The following is a 20,595-nucleotide window of genomic DNA, read 5'->3' as shown; positions in this document are numbered from 1 at the left end:
TAGTGTAGATGGCACATCCTCCATTCTTCCACTTTCAAGCTTCCTAAGAGTAGACCTCAGTGGCTCCATCCACTTTGCAACCCACCACAGACAGTCTCCATCAAAGGGACTGAAGTTACCTGTGACTACCTTCCCTCCAGCTGGCCACATCGAAAGGCAACCTTGACCCTTCTCAATTACTAGCCCCTCAGCAGCATTCACCAGTAGACCACTCTCTTTGTGAAATTCTTTGTCCCCTTGTTTTCACTGACACCTGACTCTCTCTCAAAACCTCTATAATAAATAGTTCCTTCTTCTCTCCTTACCTCTTCTCTTCTGCCCTAGTATTCCCCCTAGTGTTCTTTTGAAGGCCTTCCTCTCTTTATACCATACATTTGCTTCCTGGGTGAACCACTACAAAAGTTTTAGCTATCACCAGCGACTCTGAGTCAGGATTCCCAGTACACATAGCTCCCTTCAACAAACTTGTGACCCAGCTCCCTGTTGAACATCTCCATAGTCATAGACCAGACAAACCTGAAATTTAACATTTCAAAGCGAGCTCATTATCTTCTCTCAATTTATTATTCCCCATTCTGGTAGATGGTAACCAGTTACCCAAACCAGACGCGAGTCACTCTAGACACCACTGCTCCCAACACCCTGACTCCACATCAACTGATCACTAGAGCTCCTCAGTTCTGGTTATTTGGTATCTCTAATGACGACACCTCCCTCTCTCATTGACCCTGTAAGCTCATGAGATCCTCATCCTATCTCCCCTGGCAGACTACAAATCTCATCCCCTTCCTCAATTTAGTCTTGACATCACTCCCAAAGTGATGTTAACATTCAAAACCAGTCATATGACTCCTCTGCTTAAAAGCATCCAGTGGCTTCTCTTTCCACCACTCCTACCTGCAAGACAGATGTTAACTTGTTACTCTCTCATGCTGCATGCTCCAGCCATGCCAATTCATGCCTTGGTATTCCTAGATCATGTTCTTCCCTGTATCTAAAATGCCCTCTTTCTGTCTTGTTGCAGAGACAAAAGAAAAACAAAAAAAAGAAAAAAAAATGCCCTCTGACTACAACAAACTTACAATGCTTCAAGACGCATTTATCAAGCACTACCTCTTCTGTAAAGATTTCCCTAGTAACTCCTGCTCCACATTCAAATCAGAATCAATTGCTCCCTTCTTCAGGCTCCACATATATCTATAAGTGAGCTTAGCATCATCTATTACGATTATTCTATTTGCAGGTGTGTGTCTGTGTATACTATATACACATACACACAGACATATGCATTCCTTCAAAGGCCAAATCTATACCTTATTGATTATTCCATCCCCAGCATTCTGTACAGTGCTTACTACATAGCTAGTTCTGAATAAGTATTTGTTGGCAAACTGCTGTAAGTCAAAAACACACTAGGATTTAGGGCAACAGAGTAAAAAAAGGTGTTAATTGAAAAAATGAAAAACAAAGAAGGCAAGAAAGAAAACAGCACTGCCACACTAGAACCTGCCCTGCACCAACTAGGAGTTAGATCTGGCTCTACTATACATTCTTCTCCTATCATAAACCAACACACATCTTATTGTAAATATCTTTGTGTCTTCCTTGTCATGGTGGAATACCACTACTACTAGTAATATTTCTATCTTAATAGTAGGTAATATTTACTGAGCACTTACTAAGTGTCAGGTATCTTGCTAAGTGCTTTACATGTATTAACTCATTGAACATTTACAATAAAGTAATGTGGCCAGGCGGGATGGCTCACGTCTGTAATCCCAGCGCTCTGGGAGGCCGAGGCAGGCGGATCGCTCAAGGTCAGGAGTTAGAAACCAGCCTGAGCAAGAGCAAGACACCGTCTCTACTAAAAATAGAAAGAAATTAATTGGCCAACTAAAAATATATTTAAAAAGGAAGACTATGTCATATTTCATTATTTTAGTGCCCTGAGCTACTATGGATTCAAGCATGCTAGTTACAAAGAAAACACTTGGGAAACAACTATATTTTATTCAAATGTTTGGGTTTGCCTTTGCTCCTTTCTCCTCCGCCCCTATTTGTTCATATGCAGACAATTAACCCAAACCTCAATCTCTCCCATTTCCCTCACAAGGGGACACATTTCTTATTTGTTATAAAATTGATAGGTGAGTATTGAGCTGGGTGCAGTGGCTTGTGACTTTAATCTCAGCTATTTAGGAGGCTGAGGCAGGAGGATCACTTGAGGCCAGGAGTTCAAGACCAGCCTGCACAACAAAGCAAGACCCTTTCTCAAAATAATAAATAAATAAAAATAAGATGATGGGCGAGTATAAAGAAGAAGGTACTCTAAGGAAAAATCTTAAATCTATACATATTTCTCAGACCTCTTTTCTAGCCTAACATCCTGCCCCCTCCAAAAAAAAAAAAAAAATCAACTTTCCCTAGAAAGTTAATTTTACTTACTTTAAAAATTATTTAAAGGGCCGGGCGTGGTGGCTCACGCCTTGTAATCCTAGCACTCTGGGAGGCCGAGGCGTGTGGATTGCTCGAGGTCAGGAGTTCGAAACCAGCCTGAGCAAAACCCTGTCTCTACTAAAAATAAAAAGAAATTAATTGACCAACTAAAAATTATATATACAAAATATTAGCCGGGCATGGTGGTGCATGCCTGTAGTCCCAGCTACTTGGGAGGCTGAGGCAGGAGGATCACTTGAGCCAGGAGACTGAGGTTGCTGTGAGCTAGGTTGACGCCACGGCACTCACTCTAGCCTGGACAACAAAGTGAGACTCTGTCTCAAAAAAAAAAAATTATTTAAAGGTAACCGACATCCATTTTCCAAGATTAACTAAAATATCCTCAAGTGTCCTCAAACTAAGGTGGTAAAATCTCATTTCAAAAAAGAAATGCTTCATTCTTTTTCCTCTCTGGGCCCCAGTCCTACCAACCAAGAAAAATCTGCTAAAGGAAGGAAAAAACTACCTAGTCCCAGCAAACTACCACGAAAGTATAAGAAACTTTATAAAAAGTCTCTATAATACATTATCACCTCATAACATTTAATAAATGTATATAGATAGAATTTTTAAATAAATGAAAATAAAAAGTAGTATGATTTTATACTTTTCATAGTAATACACAGAGTGTTACACTAAAGATGGTAAGTGTAAAATTTTTCAGCTGTATTTTCCTTAGAATTTTGGGATGACAGTATTAAAAATCATAATTTTAAAAATAATCATAATCATGAAACCCTTAAGCTGAATTTATCCCAAAGTTTCTAAATTCTTTTTTTTTTTTTTTTTTTTTTTTTGAGACAGAGTCTCGCTTTGTTGTCCAGGCTAGAGTGAGTGCCGTGGCGTCAGCCTAGCTCACAGCAACCTCAAACTCCTGGGCTCGAGTGATCCTTCTGCCTCAGCCTCCCGAGTAGCTGGGACTACAGGCATGAGCCACCATGCCCGGCTAATTTTTTTTTTTATATATATATATCAGTTGGCCAATTAATTTCTTTCTATTTATAGTAGAGACGGGGTCTCGCTCTTGCTCAGGCTGGTTTTGAACTCCTGACCTTGAGCAATCCGCCCGCCTCAGCCTCCCAAGAGCTAGGATTACAGGCGTGAGCCACAGCGCCCGGCCTAAATTCTTTATCAGAAAGTGTTTACTTGGTTTCTACAACTGTCAGATCTTACTATCCATGATAATAGTACTCAGGAACATCATGGATGGATGAATGGATGGATGAACAGACGGAACAAAACTCAAAGCTCATACTACATGATACACCTTCTCCTTCCACTTCCAAAAATCCTTGATGAGTAGCTAAAATGAACCAACTTTAATTCTCTCATACAGATATTAATTAGTAGCGATATGGGCAAAGGCAACAGGAAAAGAAAGGTCAAATCAAGTCACTCTCTGAATAAACAGGCTGTACCTGATAGTTGGCCCTTTTCACATTTTGTGAATGAGAAACTGACAAGACTTCTACAAGTTCTCACAGAAAGGCAGTTGTGAAGATGTCTACACTAGACTAGGAGGCAGCATCTGTGGAAATGAATGGCTAAAAAGGACCAAGACGGCAGAAGTCTGCTGTGTCTCGTTCAGTCATTTCAAGAGATGGCAAAATGAACACCATGAAGAGATGATTTAAGTCACCATTAAACTTGTGATTCATGGAAGGATGCCATTCTACTTCATATATCCGTGTCTGCAGCATAAAGAAGCATGGATAAACCTGAGATTTAGACAGAATATTACTATCATCGTCATTACCAACACTACAACTACAGTTTACCAACCATTTATGGAGGGCCAACAGTATAAAACACTTTCCATGATTTCATTTAATCCTCAAGAGAACCAGATAAGAAAACTGAGACACAACGAGCAAGTAAAAGGCAGGCAGAGGAGGACATCATACCTAGTTTTGTTTGACTGCAAAGCCCAACTTCTTAATCACTGTATCACCCTCTACCTAGAAACAATGTTGCTTCAAGCAAGGATACTCAGGAGTTAACTAAGGCCACTGTGAGGAAGCTAAAGAAGTAGTACAATAAAATGCTGGGCCTAGGTAGAGTATTCAGAAAGGAGACGGCATTCACAATTAGATAGATGTGAGCATAGTTCTGATAACTAAATAAATGCTATTTCAAAAATATGGGGAATAAAGGCATAAAATACAAATGGAAACAATATAAAAGTTAATTTCAAAGTGGGACCATCAAAACAAATCATAATATAATTGCAAGGAAATTTCAAAGCTTTGAAAACTAGATTAATATAATATTAATCTAGTATTTCCCATTTTCTCAAAATTGTCTACACATTATAGACATGCACAATTTAATTTTTTCCACTTCAATTTATATCTCAGGACTCAATCCCTCACCCAAGCTATCATCCCACATTTCTAACTGATGGCAGGATGGCTCCTATTATTTTAAGAGCCTCAAGTTCAACACAGCAGTGAGATTCTTTCCATAAAACCAGCTCTTCCTGCTGACTTTATGTCCTTTGAGACATGACCATCCTGCCAGTTACCCAGGCTCAAAATATCAGCAGCACCTTTGATTCTGTTCCTACCTTTTCTCCAAAATGACAGCATTCATTCAATGAATCTCTGTCCCACAAACTTCAACTTGATGCTTTCAAAGTCCTCTCATGCTGATCTGTATCCTCACTGCCTCTTGGAATTTCTCCCTGATCCATCTCCACCCTCCTGGCTCTCAATCTCCATGGCAATCATTATCTTAACTTTATATCCCCTGACGGACTAAGTTCCTCCAATGCTGAGACTGTCTTCCTCTCTTTGAAACTCTGCAGTGCTTAATACAAAGTTGTTTCCAGAATTCGTGCTCAAATATTTTATATTAAATTGAACCCTGTCTACCTTACAACCACTAAAACTCAGTTATATTTTGAGGTGCTACCTAAGTACCACCACAACTCAGTTACTTTGAGATGGGACAGCAACCTCATGGAGGTCAGAGAAATGGCTCCAAGAAAATGATTCAGATAAATAAACTGAATATGCCTGTACAACCCAGAAGTCTACACCACGGCTTGTGCTTACCTGAAAGACAAATATTTCACCCACACCTACCCATGTATCAGTTCAGATTGTCAATACCTTGGGGAGGGGGGGAAGACTGTATCACACATTGGAATTCTGATATGTTCATGAATACTAGGGTAACTTACAGCAGCTTAACCCACTTCTGGGGTATTAAGGAAGCTAACACGACATATGTGCACTGCTTACTAAGAGAAATGTGGAAGCAGATTCTAAATCACAGCTTATCAAAACAGTCACAAACAATGCCCCAAACATATGATTTATACAAAGATTTTTTTTTTAATATTACCCCAGCGTGACTATTAATTTACCTTTGGCAAATGCCTGTTTCTTGATACCTCAAACCTGAAATGGGTCTAAAAGTACTAAAGCACAGCAGTTCGGATCCAAAAGACTTAACATGCAGCCTTGGCTACCACTATGTAGAGTAGTGCTTAAGTTAAAGGACTCACTTGCTACACAAAAAAAAACATAAACTACAAACTAGACTGAATACCAATGATAGTAAAATAAATACCTGCATTATACATGAACTAATAAATGACAGAAATAACCATGAGGCACAGAGAGGTCTTCAGAATGAGGTCCGCAGAAACCACTTACTTTTTATGTTTATCATTTACTGCCTGTTCCTGTCCCACCTTCCTCTACATGCACTAGAATGCAAGTTCCTTGAGGGTAAGGAATTTTCCCTGTTTTATTCACTGACCCATCCCCAACACGTATTAATAGTTCCAGAAACACTTGCTGCATGATGGATTACGTGGACATATGAATTAGAGAGCTGTCATAATTGAGCTTCTGAGTATTTTGCTGAAATATTCATCATCCATATATTATGTGCGAAACACTATACTATGCACTACAGGTTTAAAAAAAAAGAATAAAAGACAAGAGTCTCTGACCTCAAACAATTTGCTATAAAACTCCCTTCCAGGTTAATTCAGGGGGAAGGATACCACACCCACTTAATCTGTCCACCCACTTCCTCCAACATCTGCTACAGACGGGCCTGAACTGCACGAGTTTATAATGGAAAGGAAATATGTTAAGGATCTGAGCTTTGAGCAGCTGAGTAGTCCTGTAAGTGAAAAGTGCCCATATAATTCTCTTAAGACTCCATTGCACAGATTACCTAGAAGAACCACATAAAGAGTATAATCTGTGGTACGTTCGATATGTGCTAAGTTATAAAAATGTTACCAAACGTTTAGCTCAGCAAATGAACTAATTCAAATGACCTATTTTCAATAAATAAATATAAATATTTAAATGTAAATAAACATTTATAACTTTATATATTTTAATATATAAATATATAACATTTATAAGTGAATATTGATTGGTTAAATGATTTTTCAGATTTTCAAGGACTTCTGGTTGCCTCAAAATTTATGAGGTATCAGTAAATGACATCTATGTCTTTATCTCCTTTCCAACTTAAACTGGTGGAGGGGGGAATCTGACAGACCATTATTAAGCTCCTGTGGGTGCAATATGATTTTAGAATGAATAAAGCTGGTCATGAATTTTGATCTCTAAAAAAGCCAAAGCCTTTATTATAAAGTCTGTTGTGGAGAAGAAAGGAGAGACAGACAGAATCACATACTTGACACCCAACCTGTTCTTTTGAGGGTGAGATGTTCATTTTACATAAGTACATAAGTCTGTCTTTTAATATGTCCTAAGAAAACAAGTTTTGCGGGGGTGATAAGGGAGCTGTTTCTACTACTGGAAACTGAAATACATGACAGAAATGGGTCAAAATAAAGGCTACACTTGCCAAGTACCTGAAATTGAAAGCAATTATAAACTGGATATTATCCAAGATACGGTCATTGTCTTTAAAGCCAGAGAGGAGAAATCTAGAAGTGTAATTTGCAATGTTGTATCATCTAAGCCTACAGTCTCCAACCACCACCACCACCCCCCAGCGGACTGCAGCCAGTTAGGAACCAGGCCACACAGCAGGAGGTGAGTGGCCAGGGAGGGAGTGAAGCTTCATCTGCATTTATAGCTGCTCCCCATTGCTTGCATCACCACATAAGCTCCGCCTGCTGTCAGATCAGTGGCGGCATTAGACTACCACGGAAGCACAGCCCCTACTGTTAACTGTGCCTGCCAGGGATCTAGGTTGCACTCCTTATGAGAATGTAATGCCTGATGATCTGAGGCACTAGGGATTGGCTGCTAATACAGATTATAGTTAGCAGAGAGTTTTGACTGCACAATAAGTGTAATGCGCTTAAATCACCCCCAAAACATCCTCCCCACCACCAAGTCTGTGGAAAAACTGTCTTCCATGAAACCTTTCCCTGTGCCAAAAAAGTTGGGGACTGCTGACCTAAGCCACACAGATTAAAGCGAGGTGGTACAGTAGCTGAGTCAGATTTGGTGTTGTATCACGTAGGTTTATTCTCATAAGGCTCACGACGTCCCTGGATCCAACACAAGGTAATGAATGCACCTATCTCACCTGATCATCCCAGTTTTCCTTTTTCCTCTCTTTCTAGAGGAAAACAAATACCATGTAACTATCTGTATTTGTAGCATCCTGCAGAGAATGAAAATACACACAGGGTGCCAGACAGACAATATCTGGGATGGCCTAAAAGGAAACTATCCCCTCTGAACTATTCTGATACACGCTTATCACTTCTGAACTATCCCAATACATGCCCGTCACTTCTCAAAGATGCTATTAAGAATCCCACCGGCACTTAACTAAGGAAAATAATAAATCTTTGGAGCCGACAGCCAGCTGCTTTATTCTGAACTGTGATTCCCACCTCCCAACCTTTTGTGGCCCTTTTAATTCCCTTCTCTTTTTCTTACATTCCAGCAAGAATACAGCAGCAATAAATGATTTTTCTCGCACAACATGTTGATGTTAACAGCTCTGTATAGTCCTGTAGAACATCAAAAAACTTTCAAGAATCTCCTAAGTGCTGACTAAACTTGCCTGAATTACCCACACTACCTCCTCCTCCACATTCCTTAAGCATTATTTGTTTTCCTGAATATTTTGGAGGAAAACACAAAAAGTAATCTATTGACTGAAGAAGGGAGAGCCTCTAGCCAAAAGCAAATACATAGTAACTCAACCAAACCTATATAGCCAATAAAATTATGCCTAAAGCAATGTTAATTGAACTCTATTTAGATACTCAACCCTCAGCAACATTTGCCCCCACCCCCAATCCCACAATCCTTCTAAAAGAAGTGTGACAAGCTAAACATTACTTCATAGACTAATACTTGAAGGATTGTTCCTTGAAATTAAGTTCATAACTCACGCAAAATCTAAGGAACTCCTTATTTTCTCCATTTACGTGCGTTAAAAAATTATTTTTGAAAGGCTCGTATCTAACAACTATGCAACTAACCAACTAACAAAGTTACTATCCTATGAATTAAAACTCTTCATAGTATCCTTCCTATAACCACAATTCTCACTCCAATTAATAAGGTAGTTTTGGCTTCTTTAATGTTAAAAATGTCTTCAGAAAAAAAATATATATATATATAAAATAAATGATAGTGTTAATTGTAATAAAATTTCAAATTCACTGAGATACATGTTGGGTAAGAAGGAAAAAAATCAGGAAAAAAATATCCCATGTTGTTTCACTGGGCATGGATTTTGCCATAGAATTCCTTAAGTTTTCTTGCTTAGATAATTCTCTAGAAGAGAAGAGAAGAGAAACAGACTACAGATGCTGAGCACTATTATCATGGCAATATTTTAACAGTGTTTTATGAACAAGATAACAGTACCAGAAAAGGATTTGCCAACTGTTTAAATATTCCTTGAAACTATCCCAAATGTTTTATTACAGTCAGTATATCAATGATAGATCAGGTACCTATTAAGAGCTGGGCATTTTGCTGGGTCTTTTAATAATTATCTCATTTAATTTTCACAATAATACGATAGCTTTAGGCATTAATTTTCCCTTTCAACAGATGAGAAGACATAAGCTAAAAGAGGTTACATAATTGCTCAAAATCAAACATCAAGCAAATGGCAAGGCCAGAATCCAACAGACATTTCTCTGCCTCTAAAATCCATGCTAATTTCAATTCAACAGGGTGCCTCAATGGATTTAAAGGCTCATCTCATTCGTCAACAGAATTAGTTTGCACCCTACTAAGTGCAAGACATGCAGCAGCTCAAGTTATTCTTTTAAAAGGCAATTTAGATCATGGCACTTCCTAGCTTAACCCTCTGATAGGTTCCAGACACACTTAAAATAAATCCCCAACTCCTGGCAATGGTGTGGACCCTGAACTTGGCTCTAGCTACCCTGATCTTTGAAAATGCCAATCAGGTTCTCATCTGAAGGCTTTATATTTGGTATTGCTCTGCCACTAAATCGTCCCTTCACTCAGCTCTCAGCAAAAAGCTCACCTCAGTAAAGATTCCTTCCTTGATAATCCAATCTAAATTAGCTCCCCACCCACCCAGCAAGTCACTCTCTAGCCTGTTTTTTTATTTTATTGTATTTATCCCTATCTGAAATTATCTTGCTCATTTATCTGTTTCTTTGTTTGAGGAGGCACTCACCAGTCTTGCTCACCATTGATTCCTCAGCATCTATAACAGTGTCAGGCTGACAGCGTGAGCTCAATAAATAAATATTTGTTAAATGGATGACTGAACTCTAGGTGCCATGGAGACACAAACATAATCAGATACCAGCCTGACCCTCAAAGGTGTTCAATCTATACGAGGACAATTATACAAATAATTCCACCAGCCAAAATGTGTTAAGTGCCATAGGTGAAGTAAGAACACAGTAGTATGTGGTTTCAAGAAAAAAAAATTTTTTTTAAATCATATACCAACCTAATATTAAAAACTACTTATAATTTCATCAAAAACAGAGAGAGGAGGATAAATTAATGGAGAGTGTGCGCACACACACACACACACACACACACACACACACACACATTCTCACACACACTCACTCATGTTATTCCTCGGAGCGGAAATGCTCAGTTCAGACACGGCTTGGAAGATATAAACATCATTGAAATTCAAAAGCAGTTCTGAAAGAGAAGATGCCTCAATTGGTATGCAAGGGACGTTTCCTCCCCCTGAATACATTATGAACTTGCAGCATGCTAATATGCCATGCTATCACAAGCACCAGATGGGGCAGTAGGCAGTACATGTCCCATCAAACCTCAAGAAGATGTATTAATGTTCATGCTCTTTAAAAAAAAAAAAAATCCTTTGCCTCTGTCCCTAGACTTCCACATTTCTTAGCATTCAGTCACTTTCTCTCAAAGCACAGTCCTCCAGGGCTGCTCCTCTTCACCAGATGGTGCCAGGAATCATTTCAATCTATTTTATCACGGGAGGCAAAGGCCACAAAGCGTGTCAGACTATGCTTACTGAAGGCCTACCAAGCACAAAAGAGAACAGAAGATACAGGAGACATAAAAAAATAAATCTTCTCAAGGCACTACCGATGAAACATTTTTTAATTATACCGAATGCTTATTTATGTTCAACATTGAAAAATAAAAGGACATTTTTGTTTGTCTAAAATCCTCCAGGCTATCTGATATTACAGTGACACTGAGGTCTACCTAAATATTCTCTAAAGAGGTTTGGCTAAACTCAAAAATTTAGGAATGATCAGAAGGTGGCCTCACTCTGAGGCAAGGGCATGCTAAAAGGTAGCTAAGTGCACTGAAATAGACACATTTGTTTAAAGGTAACTATCAGAAAAGCTAACATCTCACAACATGAAGTGAAAAGCGCCCTCTCTCAACTATCTCACTGAATTTAGCCATGCAGCCATCTGACTATGCCATCAGAAAGGCAAAACAAATATGTATGAACAAATACATTATTTGCAATTTTTCGAGTATGACTTTTTAAAATGCATCATTTAAGATAAATTACACTGACTTCCATTCATTCAGGACCTTAACTATCTTCGTTATGATCAAACAGGGGTATTCTCTGTACGATACATAGGGACCCAAACAGTTATAATTTACAACAGTGGTGCTCCTACTTGAATACGCTTGAGAATCTCCAGACAGAACTTGTTCAAACATAGATTGCTGGGTCTACCCCCGGAGTTTCTGATGCGATAGGACTGGGTTGGGACAGAGAACTGTTTCCAACAAGTTCCCAGGTAAGGCTGATGCTGTTGGCCTACTGGACCCCCACTTTGAGAACTTATCTATCCCCATTCTGTACCCTGTTTTCAAAGTGTTCAAATGACCCTGCGAGAGTCTTTAATCTGTGCAGAAAATCAGCAGCATTCTTGTATTAGGATTCCCAGCAGATAAGCTAAACTGACCTTCCAAGAATTTTCTTAAATGCATGAATTAAGGAACATACTTACAAAATATCTGCCAAATTAGCAAGATTATTCTTTCAAGGCATACTATGCAATGATATTCTCCAAAACTCAAAAGTCTTACCCTATTCCTTTCAAAGGATCCAATGTAAATGTTATAATAAAAAAGGCAAAAATATTTAAAGAAAGCAGCATTAAAATAAGAAGTCATGTTTTTCAAGAAAACATATATCTTATACACTGAATGAATTATGCTAGCAATCTCTCTAGAGTCTTGAAGATAAATTTTACCAGCCTATCAAATTGTACTCTTCTAGGATTATTGATAGAAAAAAGTGCTGGCTGAATTCACCATGTAAATGAAAAGATAAAAATCTTTCATTAACATTTGTCTTTTGCTAAAATCTTACTCAGTATGTCTGGTGGAAGACTGAAACATTACACCCACCCTCCACTGAGCAACAAGAATGAAAGATGGCCAAACTGCATGGAAGTGCTCAGGTGGAAGGAGAACTCACTTCCCAAAATATCACACACAACTGTCAAAAACCCTTTACTTTGGCCAGTGTGGTGGTTCATGCCTGTAATCCTAGCACTCTGGGAGGCCGAGGGGGGTGGACTGCTCAAGGTCAGGAGTTCGAAACCAGCCTGAGCAAGAGCGAGACCCCGTCTCTACTATAAATAGAAAAAAATTAATTGGACAACTAATATATATAGAAAAAAAATTAGCTGGGCATGGTGGTGCATGCCTGTAGTCCCAGCTACTCGGGAGGCTGAGGCAGGAGGATTGCTTGAGCCCAGGAGTTTGAGGTTGCTGTGAGCTAGGCTGATGCCTCAGCCCTCACTCTAGCCTGGGCAACAAAGTGAGACTCAAAAACAAAAACAAAAAAACCCTTTACTTTGTTTCTAATTTCAATAGCTACACCTGAAAGTTTTAAGTGTTATATGTTGTATATACTTTTAGTAAATACGATCATAATAAATTATCAGATTATAAATGCAATTTTAACCAATATGCAGCTAGCCACCAATAAAGCTGTATGCTCTGAAAATAAATGTGTTTTTCCTTAACTCTAAAAAAAAATATTTGATTCATAAATGCCATTTTCCAAAAATGTTTAGAAGATTCACTTCTTAATTTTTCCCCTCATTAATTAACATGCATTGTGTATTATTTCCTTCCTTTGAAATCTCCATGAATCCCAGTCTACCTCTCATCCACTCACTTATTCATTAAGCAAACATTTGTTGATTGCTTACTATATGCCAGACTCACAGGTAGCCTGGAATGAAATTATTAGAACTAGGAAATCAAGATCTTAATGTAAATGGCAGCTTTATCAAGGACAGTTGATGATGCTTAAAATGTCTATATTTTAAACAGTGAAGAAACGAGTCTGTATCTTGGGATAACAAAGAACTGAAATAAAAGGTTATGCAGAATTCAGCTCTCCAGCAACAGCACGTACTAAGAGACATGAAAATCAATAAGAGGGGAGAAAACCTCTGAATGACCTAAATGGATGCCACAAATTAAAACTGCCATTTATGAATACCTCCAAAAACCAAGATGAGCTTTTCAGGATCTCACTTAAGCATGCACTTTCTTCTTTGACTTACCATTCCAAGTTTGGTTATCTGGTTTCCAAGTTAGCAAACTACCGGAATGGGTAAAGGGGGGCCACATTAATAGAGAAAGGGTGGGCAGCTGACACAGTGAAGAGACAGAAAATCCTAACACTCATAGGCAAAACACAGAAAACCCCACCTAACCTAGACAAACCTCATGAAGCACAACAGCCTAGAACTGTTTTATGTGGAGTCAAACACTGTCCCCTATTTTTAAGTTCAGAGAGCATAGCTGTCTGCCTTTAATAACCTCTTTATAGAGGTACACAGCACACTTACAATCATTACCACCATCCTGTGAAGTAAAGCAAAGCAGAATAATTGTGTCTGCTTTTAAGACAAAAGGAGTAAAGCTCAAAACAGACAGTAAAATGAATTGTTCATTTTATTTATTTATTTCCATTTTTTTTTTATTAGGGATGGGGTCTCACTCTTGCTCAGGCTGGTGTCAAACTCCTGAGCTCAAGCAATCCACCTGCTTCTGCCTCCCAGAGTGCTAGGATTACAGGCATCAGCCACCCTGAGCCTGGCCTGAATTGTTCATGGTAACACCACTAAGTGGAAGAAAGTTGAATCACACTCGGGAACTGACATTCTCAATGCTCTATATTTTTGATAGATAGCCTCATAAAATACAATCTATTAATTTTCCATAATATAAACCCAAGTCACAAAGCTAAAGATAAAACATGTTTAGCACAAACTGATTAAGAATATAGTTCTATATGAAAACTACAGTCATTCGAAATGATTAATTAGAAAGTACAACAATTTTAAGCAAGTAAACAGGACTAACTTTGTGGCTTACAGAGATAATCTTCTAATCTCTGGAAAACACTACAAAATGGTTCGATTCTCCAAGAGGTTTTGGTAAAAGATTACACACTGACATGGTGCCAAATGTTTTACACCCAGGACATACGATCAAACCACAGATAAAGATAAAAAGCAAATCGACATTCCTTTATGCAGCAAATAGTTAAACAACATCAACAAGAGGTAACTCTTCCTTTCGATGCCATTTTTTGGAAAGATTCCTAAATTGTACAAAATAGAAAACATTTTGAAAGCCCAATCACACCTACATTTACCGATTTGGGGAGCTATTTCATGGTTAGCAAGCAAACTCTGGTATATAAAGAATGACTGGATAATTAATTTCTATCACTAATTTCAGGGCCTCTGATTTCTCTCACTAATATGCAGGCGGTTTGTCATTTAAGAATGCACATTAGAATACTGTGGGAAATATAGAAGAAAATAAACATTGAATAGAAAGTTTAATAAGCGTTTTCTACAGACAAAAATCCTTATTTTGATTCCTTTCATATATTTTTTTCTCTAGACTGTACAAATATAACTAATGATAGAGGAAAACGGAGGAAGAAAATAAATGTTAACAGTCCTTTCAAATGAAGTGTTACTGTAACTGATAAGTATATAGCTTCAGATACAACTATAATAAACAATGCTCATCTCGCATGCAAAGTGCCTTTCTTTGTTCCATTCTCACCCTCATCACCACATATGTTAAACATTTTAAATGCAAGAATGCAAAAATTGTTACCTCAGGACCCTCAAATTTTACTTTGTAGTTTCCTCCCAATAACCTGAGAAACATTAAAGCAAACAAGTCCTGAGGAAAGCAGTGAAGTTAAATCAGGCAAAGTTCAAATGTAAAATAATGATATGCTCAGAAGCACAGCAATTGTCTTTCTCAAAGTTAGCACCAAATAATTTAGCATCCCTCATCAAAATCATCCCAGATTGTTAAGAAAGCTCAGTTTATTTTGTCAAACTCTATAGGACCTCTTGCTAAACTCATAAACACATGATAAAGACACCTCTAATATCCCTTCTTCCTAAAAAGCACTTTACCTAATTACATAGCTCTAAAAGCCAAACTCTTCACAGTATCATGTTCTCACAGGTACTTTCAAAATTATCTTCTTGCATGAGCATCAAGTACTCTGTATGATGTTAATAAACCACACAGAATTAAAAGAATCCCTCTAATAAAAAGTGAGCCAGACTACACTTATCACTTAGCCTTTAACTGGGAAATGTGGAAAACTGAATGAAACCTTCTAGAAAAAGCATGCCACAATTTAAAGAAAAAAAAAAAATCAACTGTTTTTCTTTTCTTTTTTTTTTTTTTTACAGGAGGCACTAGATGGTGAAAAAGATATCTGCTTTCCTAGAGCATATTCATCTTCTGGAAACACTCTGCCGGCAGGCCTAGGATCTCCTGGGGCAGAGCCGTGGGTACACAGCAGTCTCACCACCAAGAGACCTAATTTTTTTTAACCACACAATTTTTAACAATTTTGTCTGCCAATGTGTTGAATATATCATTTGCTTTCCAATTTTCTACTAATCCAAAACACAGAAAATCATCCATCTGAACTTCAGATCAACAACAAAAAAGCTAGGATTACCACATTCCAAAAGCCAAGAAAGGTTATATCTTAGCTAACCTGTACAGCTTTGCCAGGCAGTAAATTTATGATTTCTATTAGGCTTTTCAAAATAATGACATTAGTCTCCAGAAGCCCATTGTACTCTTTCAAGAGGAGTAGTACTACACAGAGAAATAACCAACATCCTAACCTGTTTTCTCTAAGATCATTCTTGATGATTAAAGCTAATGCTTTTCCACCTTTATTTTTCAGCAAAAAGAACTGTGCTTTCTATGCTACTATACTTCAGATTCAAACATTCCCCTTTAAATGATCTATCTAGCCTCCATTACAAAAGATCTTCTCATCAAGCCCAACACATCCAACTTCCTCTCAAAAAGAAAAAAAAACAAAACAAAACAAGGAATTCAAAGTCAGCAGACAGACCAGGGAATCCCATCTACTATTTAACTTTATCTTTGTATCCTTGGGCACACTGCTTAATTTATCTGATCTTCAGGTTTCAAATAGATCAGGTGGAGACAGAAACAATTTGCAGAGCTGTAGTAAAAATTAGAAAGTATATGCAGTGTCTAGCCCAGGGCCTAGCATATATAGGCTTTCAATAAAAGGCTGCTCTTAGTATACTATCAGAGATTTATTCTGTTCAGAGATGGCAGTTATATATTCCCTTTGAGATTAAGAGGATTTCCTGATTCCTTTGATTGGAACTCTATGGGTTGAAAAATATAATTAAGCAAGACATTCTCAGAAAGTACATTTACATTAATATTAATTAATGCAAACAGCTGTTTGAGAAAGCCAGCGTGATAAACCTGCTTCTTGGTCAGGTGTGAAATCCTATTGTTCTCAAGTTATGAGTCATTTAAGTTAATGACTTATTCCACTAGATGCGATTAGCCACCAAAGAACTGCAACTGTACACAAAGAAATTGCTTTCAAGAAATACTACACCCACTGTCATACACAGAATGTATGTATAATAAAATATTAATTTATTAAAATTTAATAAAACAAAAAATAGATGTCTTGTCCTTAGTATATGAACAACAAACTAAAAAATGTTAAGTTACATGAACTAAGGTCCAATTTAGAGCAAGTAGGAGGAGATAGGCAAGGATTTCTAATAAACATCAGAATGGTCCATTGCCTACCCTTCCCCTATGTCCTCAACTCCTAGTCCAGGTGGGCACCTCACCTCTGGGTTTCTTTGTGGTCTCCTCCTGTACTCAGGTTCCATTTACTCCTCTGCCTGGAACACTAGAACTCTAAACTCTTTGAGGGCATGGAGGCACTAATCATAGTTTTCTGGTACGTAACACATTTTGAGCAACCTACAAATGTCTACTACCTGAATTTCTTTATTACAATAACCTCCCAGTGGTCACAGCCTTATATTTTTTGTTCTGCGTCATACTCTGGTTATTAACCACATTTAGGCCCCCTAATTCACAAACAATTATAAAATAAATTTAATGGGCGCATTTTTGCCACAGGCCAAGTGATTACTGTTATAGAATTTTCTCCCACATGGCTCTGCAATCCTGGCGCAGGAGGGGAGAAAGCATATGACGAGAGCAATCCAGGACTGAAAATACAAGACAACAAAGACTGGCGCTGATATGGTAACATGATTGAATGCATATTTGAGATTTAGAAGCAGCATGGTAAAGAGAGTGAACTGGGAAGATCTCACTTTAACAAGTCACCTGAATGAGTTGTTTTGTTTAATCTCTATGAACCTCAGTTTCAACATCTGTAAACTAAAGGTATTTGTAAGATGAAACTTCCTGCTCTAAAACATCTTTGTTCCTCTGATGACTCAGAAGGCTGCTCAGAATATTATAATTATAGCATCTTCTTTGCAAACATCAATCATCAGTGTAGGGATGAGAGATGGTTAATAAACATTTCTAGGCTATATAATGCCCACTAAGCAAATGTGTAAGAAATAAAACAAGTAATTGTCATATGAAGCCTTCAGAAATCATAACCACCACCACCCACAAAAAAAAAAAGATTAAACACTTATCTTTTTCAATAGGCCATTAACTGTACAGAAAAATGCCCTGTAAAGGTTTCAAGTATCATTTTAAATATATAGAACTAAAAGGCCAAGTACTCAGAAATATTAACAGAAATAGCATTTAGTGCATCTATTAAAAAAAAGAATAACCAGGTGCATTATCCAAATGTTCAGTTACTAGGGACACTAACAGTTGTCTGTCCATAGCAATTTCATTTCTGTTTTTATACAAATCATCGCTTGCAAGCATTGATGTTAAAAACAGAAAAATAGTCTAGTACACAGTGGCTATAAATGCCAAATCAATTTTCAGCAGATAATAAAGTCCATGTTTTACAATCAGCAATGCACTGTTTTACTACCCAAAAATGTAAGCTAATAATATATAGCTCTACTAAATGGAAAATGCAGATATGCTGTTAAAAAATGGGCCGGCTGTGAGAGGATGGATCATTTCTGCAGGGACCTTCTTAAAGCTATGTGTAAGTGTTTTGAAAATATCACATGATGTGGCCATGTGTTAAAAATTACAGCCAGTTAAGTTCTCTGCTAAGAAAAATATGTGGGCAATTTATGAAATGCACTCCAGGATGGAGATGTCTTAAGTAAAACCAGATTTTAAAAACAAACGTTTTTTTTTCCTTCTCTCTCTTTTGGAAACTTGAACTTAAAAAAAATGTTCCAGGCACATCTGGAAAGCAGGACCATTGAGAAAGGGTGGTCTGACCTAATACTAGCCATCTTCTCAAAGAACAGCACTATTTCTGGGCTAAAGAGACTGTGCTCACTTATTGTCCTTTTAAGGAAACAGTCCTGAAAGCATTTTGTAGGTCAACATATGTTCTTTGATAATACTATACAAAGATTGATAAAAATATAAATGTTTCAGAAAGGTTAGAGTCATCTCCTCCTAAAACAATATAATGCCCAAGGTTTTCCAGCCTTCTCATAAGAAAACATTTTCCTTTTCTTAAACACAAGGATCTAGTTGTTACAAAAGTGACAGGCAGTGAAATGATATTTCCTTATGGTGAATTAAATAATTTTAAAATAGTTTAATCTATTTCTTTAAAGCATGCATAGCCCCTTTTGACTTTTCTTAGTTCATTTTGTAACAGTATGCTATCAACAGCTAAAAAAGCATGTTTTGTTTTTTCAACCAAAATAGTTGTAGAAACTCCTAAACTAAGACTTTTTTTTTTAATCTACCTACCCCTAAAGAGTAGTCTGTCTGAAAAAGTTCAGTTTGTACACATCTGTTTCCAGGGATCCCAATTTTATAAAAAAGACCCTAGATCTGAGAATTGTTACATCAAGTCTAAGACAACCAGAAACCCATTCTGACACTTGAACTACCCCCAAAAAATATATATGTTGATATATAAATAAGTGGTCAAATTTTTTTTAAGTGACAATATCAAATTACACAAAGCACAATCTTTTGATCTTCTACACAGAATGTCTTATTTAAAAATACAAAATTTGCCCCAAGATGGCTAAAACTGTCCACTAAATATATATACATATATATATATATATATATGGACTAAAATATGCTAAAAACATATTAAGAGGTAGTCCACCCAATCATAGAGTTTAAAAAGTACAGATGGGTGTCAAAAATAGCCAAGTGTCAAATCTGTTCAAGTATCGCCATTCTGGCACATGCTCATAGTCACAGCTGTTAATATATTCTCTGCATCCAAGTACAAGGTTTTCTAACACAGTTGATGAGAGAGAGAAAGGGAGAGAGAGAGAGAAAAAAAAAAAACAGTGCCCACGCTTCAGGCTACTGCTACAGAACCAGTCAGATATATTAACGACTTAACACTAAAAGAAACTTATCAATGACTGTAAAGCCCTAAAAACAGTTCAATGCTTTTAAAATAAGGATGTTTTGAAGCTTACTTAGAATCATGTAATTAGTTAGAAGAAGCAAGAGTCCTAACTGATCTCTTTCGCCTATTATGATTCACAAATAGCTTTGGTTTATTGTAGAGTTTTTGTTTTATCAAAATAACATATAGTCTCTTCAAAATGCTAACAAATTGGATCATTTCACATATTTACTAAGAGCATAAAAACAAAGAAGATTTCAATTATGACATAAAAATCAGATGGAACAGGGCTACAATATTCTGGTAAAATAAAAAAAAATAAAAAAAATAAAAAAACACAAGCACTTTGACACCGATTCTATATTATATACCCAGTACACATTACATCTTTAGTTCCACGGTGCATATAAATCAAGATGAAAGCTTAAAGAGTTAAAATGACTTTTCGCAGATCTCAGTCATTGTCTTTTTGTAAATTGATTTTCCCCATATTTCAGCTACAAAACATTGCTAGTCTACTAATGAAAATGTGCAATTCTGTCACAAATGCATCCTTTCTGCACATATATCAATAATGATGAGGACGGACTACAAGACACATCCTGAAGGCAAAAACATTCTTCAAACAACTGGCAATACCTATACACAACTGTGGTTGCAGAAAACTGGCAGATAATGTTTCAAAACACCATCTGTGAGGTGTACAAACTCTGTGACCAAGCACAGCCTCTTCTGCCTGTCCTACCCAAATAATCCACACAAATCAGCCAGCTGGGGGATCTCTATCTGCCCTGTCTCTTT

The 20,595-nt window shown here is 37.3% G+C and overlaps 1 protein-coding gene across 5 annotated transcripts in view; it reads right to left on the bottom strand.

Annotated features, from left to right (window-relative positions):
* The window catches only part of RUNX1T1 (RUNX1 partner transcriptional co-repressor 1), a 139,992-nt gene that overhangs the window by 79,129 nt on the left and 40,268 nt on the right, over nt 1-20,595 (bottom strand). The gene's annotated exons all lie outside the window — the stretch shown is intronic.

Source organism: Microcebus murinus, chromosome 7 (genome assembly GCF_040939455.1).
Source record: "Microcebus murinus isolate Inina chromosome 7, M.murinus_Inina_mat1.0, whole genome shotgun sequence".
NCBI classification, from domain to species: Eukaryota; Metazoa; Chordata; class Mammalia; order Primates; family Cheirogaleidae; genus Microcebus; species Microcebus murinus.
The sequence above is the reverse complement of the archived record's forward strand: the minus strand, read 5'-3'. Positions and strand labels throughout refer to the sequence as shown.